The sequence below is a fragment of the Notolepis coatsorum genome, assembly GCF_963971535.1.
Source record: "Notolepis coatsorum genome assembly, chromosome: 6".
Taxonomy (NCBI): domain Eukaryota; kingdom Metazoa; phylum Chordata; class Actinopteri; order Aulopiformes; family Paralepididae; genus Notolepis; species Notolepis coatsorum.
The window spans coordinates 66744288-66750050 of NC_140170.1; the positions used below are offsets into that span (position 1 = coordinate 66744288).

Sequence of the window (5763 nt, forward strand, 5' to 3'; positions counted from 1 at the left end):
TCAGACACCAGCTTTTATCTGGTTGTTGGGGGGAGGCGTTTCCCCAGGTGGGTGCCGACCGTCAGACCAAACTCCTTGTCGGCTTGCTTCTCCTGGACCTCCGGCTTCAGCAGGAAGCCCTTCTCCCCATCGAAGCACTCCGAGGGGGTGAAGGAGAGGGGTGCCTCTCCCAGCAGGCCCGGCAGGCGTGTTCGCCAGGCGTCCAGCATGACTGTGCGGGCCTCCAGGGGAACGTGGGATGGAGCCCAGAAGATCTGGGGAGCCAACACCTGGAAACCACAGTAGTGCAGGATGCCGTTCTGGAGAGGAGAAAATGGTATAGCTTTAGGGACTTTATAGTAGCGGTTCTAAGCCATGTAAAAAATAAAGACAAGTTAGCAATTTAGTCCACAGCTTACATCCTACAATATCATCTGGAGGGATATGGAGGAGTCACCACGACAACATTTATCAAAATAGTCATCTATAGACTACAGCTCTTCCGCGTTACATTGAGCTCACGGGAGACACAGGGGGGGGGGGGAATGAAGAATGTGGATGAGAGCCTTGACATTAAGTGGTTGTAGGTACGGCTGTGGGGTTTCCCGAATACGGGAGACCAATCCCAAGTCGAACAGCACTTTCTCTGCCGAGCAATAGTAACTTTTCCAAACCTACTCCCGAACTACGCATACACAGATTGCCCATCTAGGTTTATCAATCTGCGCATGCGGAGTAGATGCGGAAAAGTGACTATAGCTCGGCAGAGAAAGTGCCGATTGGTTGGGATTAGCCTCTCCCGTGCATAGGCGGCGCGTATATAAGGCCAGGGGAGGCTATGCCGACCCAGTCTGCGCATTATTAGAGGCAGTCTAGGCTACGATATTGTGTGCGTGTGGGCTGCTGCAGCCCGGTGGTGACAATACGCAAGGGTCGGCCAACCAAGGTGTCAATGGCAGTAGGTGTGGTGGCCGTTTAACATTCCAGACTGCGGGCAGCAGGGACGTGCACAGGACTTTAGAGGGGCAGGTGCTCAAAGGCTGAAAAGGGCACTACACTTGTGTGTATATATAAACCGAGCGCACGTAGCGCGCATGGGCGATTTTCAAGGGCCCTTTCCGGGCGGGGAGCCCCCTTTTTATGCTTTTTGGGGGTTTTTGGTGATCAAATATTGAATATTGAACTATAATAATCAGTGCAGGAGCTCACTTATCCTTGAAAGACACTTTTATCACTGACTTAAAAGGCCCACACATCTCCATAAATGTTCAGGGGGGAGGGAATAAGTGCTTACCCTACAGACCCCAAGAAGTGCTGTATATTCTGTATTGTTTAATATAAATGCATTTTTTATTCCAATCCCGATTTGTATTTGAGATTCCCAAATCCCATCGGACTTGACTTCTTCGTGTCCCTCAATGAGTGTAATACCAGCATTCAACAGTGGTTTCTATCATCATCATCACCACCCACGCTATGCATAAAATATATAGGTCCGCGGAGAGGCACGCTGAGGAGGCCGTGCAAACTGCAATGGAATATGGGGCATCTCTCTCTTTACCTAATATTTTGATTATATCCTGACATTTTTCAGTTGGAAGGGCAGTCTATATGCGTAACGGTAAAAAAAAAAAAAAATCAAAAAGGGCACTTTTTTGATGAGGCTCAAAAAGGCAGGTGCTCAGGCACCCCTTGGCCTCTATGTGTGCACGTGCCTGGCGGGCAGTAACCAATCACGGCGCATCATCAAACTAACCGATGCCAGTCTGGTCTTCAAAACCCTCCACGGTCTAGCCCCACCCCCACTTTCCGATTGTTCACCTCCAGGTTCGTGTGTCGTCTTTTACCAACAAACTTGCAGTTCCGCGTTCAGAACTGTTGTACCGGGTGGCGTCTATTCGCATCCTAACACTAATTTCCATTAAGGACAAGTACATTTAGCAAATCAGCCCTCTCCGTGAGAGCTGCCAAGACCTGGAACTCCATTCCAAGTTACATGCCGCCTGGGCATAACACTGGATCACCTGAGGCCAAGGGCTTGCTCTACGAGGGCATGATGAGACTGAGTCAGAGTTAATCAAACCGTGGAAACTTTTTAGAGCTACTATGTACATTGTTTTCAAAGCATGATGAGATCCAAATTATGGAAACAGTTTCCTTCATTGCCGTCGGCACCGCAACTTGTGAACGGCCTATCCCAATGAGGCGCATCCGAAACTTTTGCTGCATTAAGGTAAGACAATGGTTAATCATATTGGATGCCTTCATTTGAACAATTAATTTGCACTATATGAAATGAGTGGGGCTCGCTGTAGTAGCCTAGATGTGGGTGTGACATCAGAACCTGGACAGCACCGTTTGCGTGCAAGCAAAAAAGAAAAATGCTACGCGCGAGTTTCATCCGATCTATAGCCTACCCTAATGTCCAGCTCACCCGCCGCCTATGCTCCCGTGTTCAGGAGACTCCGGCATATACAAGTATATTGGATCATGTCTCCCACACTCCCACAGCCATGCTACAACCACTTATGTCAAGGCTCCCTCCCATGATTTCAGAATACCGGAAGTGTTGCGTGGTGTATGGCCTTGTGTTGCAAAGTGGGGTGGGGGTCATAATGCCAGAATGTGTGCATGAAGAAGTTGATCGAACTACAGTACGAGAGGGTACTGCAATACCTGGATTGGCCACAGGGTGACGTTCATGTCTCCATTGATTCCATCAGCACTGAACATGGACTCATGGGACCCCGTGGTAAAGGACAGGATGGCCTTCTTATCCTGGTTGAGAGAACATGAACACATTGAACCCTTAGTACCATAGGAAATTACAGGAGTTTTGCTAAAACCCAAAGCAAAGACATTAAAATAGGACAATTCCAACTGCAGAGACAGTTTAATTAAAATAATCCAGTAAATACCTTGTAACAGTCAAATGTGCCCATTATATTTGTCATTATTTAGTTGCAGTGCCATGTTTAGTCACCAAGTGGTGTTCCATTGTTTGTACCCGATGTAGCAACAGGTCATTTGATTTAACTTGAGCCAGTGGCTTCACTTCTTGTCCACCTGCCATCTAGTAACGATGTGGCTAGAGTCTGAAACCATTATTTGATCCATGTACATGGAATTAATATAACACTGTATGACCAGGCACCATATGACACTGTATGACCAGGCACCATATGGTCATAAGCCCAACCTTATAAGTATGTACCAAATCCGAAAAGAGACAACATCCGATTAGCTACTTGCCAAGATATCCTGGTGCAGTAATTTTCATGCCGACAAGTTGACATCGCACAGCCAGACACGTTACAACCTCTTGCCCGTACCTTGAAGATGCCTAGACTGTATCTCTTTTCCAGTGTGAAGGCAAAGCCCAGTGTGAGCACCCGATCAATCCAGCCCTTCAGAATGGCGGGGACGGTGAACCAGTACATGGGGAACTGAAAAGAAAAGTCAGGTCACCATGATGTGGGCAGCTACCCACTTTCTGCAGTTTAGAAAACATTATAGTATCCGAGTCATTGAGGTTTAAAAAGAAAAAGAAAAGAGATAGAGCATTAGATATAGTTGGGGTTCACCTTGTACTACCTCATAGTCGTAAGTAGGCAGTGTCAACTTCATTCCACTAGGATTCACCCACCTGGAACATGATGAGGTCAGCCTCTGTGATTTTGCGGTGTTCTTCAGTGATGTCAGCTGAAAGCCTTCCTTCCTCCAGAGCCAGCCTGGTCTCCTCTCCATACCGGAAATGATCCGGGTTCTTCGGCGCTCCTGGTGAGAGATCAGATATTAGGATGTCAAGAGTAGAAGGATTTGTTATTCTACCAATTCGCCAGGAGTTTAAAAATAAAAAAAGGATTCACAATATAGAAAATATGACACATTTGTCAATAAATAAATAAATACATCAGTAGAGGAGCACCCGATTAGAAATAATGACATCACGCCCTCACCATAGTGCAGATGAGTCCCAAGTCATATTGAACGGGGCTAATCCTTCTAGCATTTTGCACCGACTTACTAGATCTGTAAAGCACCCCATTCATGTACCAAGGTTTGATTTTGGTGCCATACGTGACCGGGCCCAGCGGTAAGAAAATCATGTCTGGAAGTCAGATGTCCATATTATCACTTTGAATGTTTTAACACATTTACTGTAACAGCCAACAGTTACAGTATCTCTAAATAGTAAAAACCTTTGCAGTTTTGACACCTAGTACCCGACTGCCAAGGTGTTAAATCTGAAAGATTATGAGTCTTCACATAATGTGGCTGCCAATGCCAAGTAATGATCAAACTTGACCAGAGACTAGTTTAATGTTGCATTTCATCCAATTAATTTCTTAAATATGTCTTAACTCTGACTGCCACTGTTTTTCCATCTGTACTCCCTGGTGAGAGCGTTTTGACCATTTTCACGATGTTTGAACCAGCAGTGGTTGTGAAGCGCTTTGTGGCGCTCTTACCTGTGATGTCTTCAGCAGTAGCCGTGGCTTTAAACTTCATGGCGTACAGGTCAGACACCTCCACTGAGCAGCCCTGAGCGGTCAGGAGTTCAACTGCAGCGTCTTAAGCAGCGGCGCTGAAGGAGCCGGTGCTCTGGTGGGCGTACACGATCAACACCTTCTTTGCCGCTGCAAAAAGTACCATTTTAATAGCATCATGCACCAAAGGTGCCTAGCCTTAGACTACAGAGACGAGAAGGAACAGACGCATGGAACTCCCTGGCTACTTCAGTCACAAGCTCTGGGAGAATAAGCAGACAAGGGACAATACCATTAAAAATGTTTGCCATGTTTAGTTTTAGAACCCATTTTAAAAATTTTATGAGTTTTTTCCCCATCAAATTCTCCCAAACCACACCAAACAAATGGTTCCACCTCTGGGGAGGGGGGGGGGGGGGGGGGGGGGGGTTACCATTGAATCTTCCAGTAATGTAGCGGAATGTAAAAACACACCTATTACAGTAATCTACTGCTACCATTATGTTGGTAGAATTAACATGAATCTATATCCCAAGACCGGCCAAAAACAAAAAGCACATTCTTGGCTTCCAAGTAAACCTAATTATACCAATAAAAGATCAAACAACAAGGTAAATAAATACTAGTAGGGATACAATGTTGCTGCCAAGAAATACAACTGATTTTATAATTTTTTTTAACTCACCCATTCTGAGTCCGGTTGTGACAAAGACTAAGCTACAGATTGAGAAAGGATGTTGATGGTGGGAGAAGCACAAAATGTTAACGCTCAAGCTGCCGTTCTTATACTGCTCTCCTCCATGTCACTCCCAATCACACAGCTGTCTGCCAATCAGCAATCAACCCCCCCCCCCCCCCCCCCAGGGATTGCACCGGATGTAGAAATAAACGGTTTGTTCCCTGTTGGAGTATAAATATTGCCTTTCAAATGAGCCATAGTATGTCTCCATAGCTATAATATATAGAATATACGATGGGTCTACAAACATCGTTAAAACGGTCTGAAACGCTGGCGCCAGGGAGTAGAGATGGGAAAACAGCGTGGCAGTCAGAGTTAAGAACTCTCACTTCTTTCCAAAAAATCAATAACATTGTTTAACAGCTTCTTAGCCATGGAATCGGCCCTCATGGCTTGCTAATTTTTTACAAATGAAGCGAATGGCAATACTTATATCTTGCATTAGTGAGCTTCTTGTGCTCAAGCACATGCCCTTGCCTGGGTCTACTTGCCATAGCCCATGATTTAAAGGCTTCAACATGATACTGAGCTACATACTCGTTCCAACCAGGTCTG

At 45.8% G+C, this 5763-nt stretch overlaps 1 pseudogene across 1 annotated transcript; it reads right to left on the reverse strand.

Annotated features, from left to right (window-relative positions):
• Positions 1 to 4635, reverse strand: LOC311229521 (NAD(P)H dehydrogenase [quinone] 1-like; annotated as a pseudogene). The gene is made up of 5 exons: positions 4452 to 4635; positions 3626 to 3756; positions 3312 to 3425; positions 2656 to 2757; positions 1 to 299 (listed from the first exon to the last, which is right to left on the reverse strand). The product of its transcript is annotated as an NAD(P)H dehydrogenase [quinone] 1-like (transcript).
• Between the last annotated feature and the right edge of the window lie 1128 nt (positions 4636 to 5763).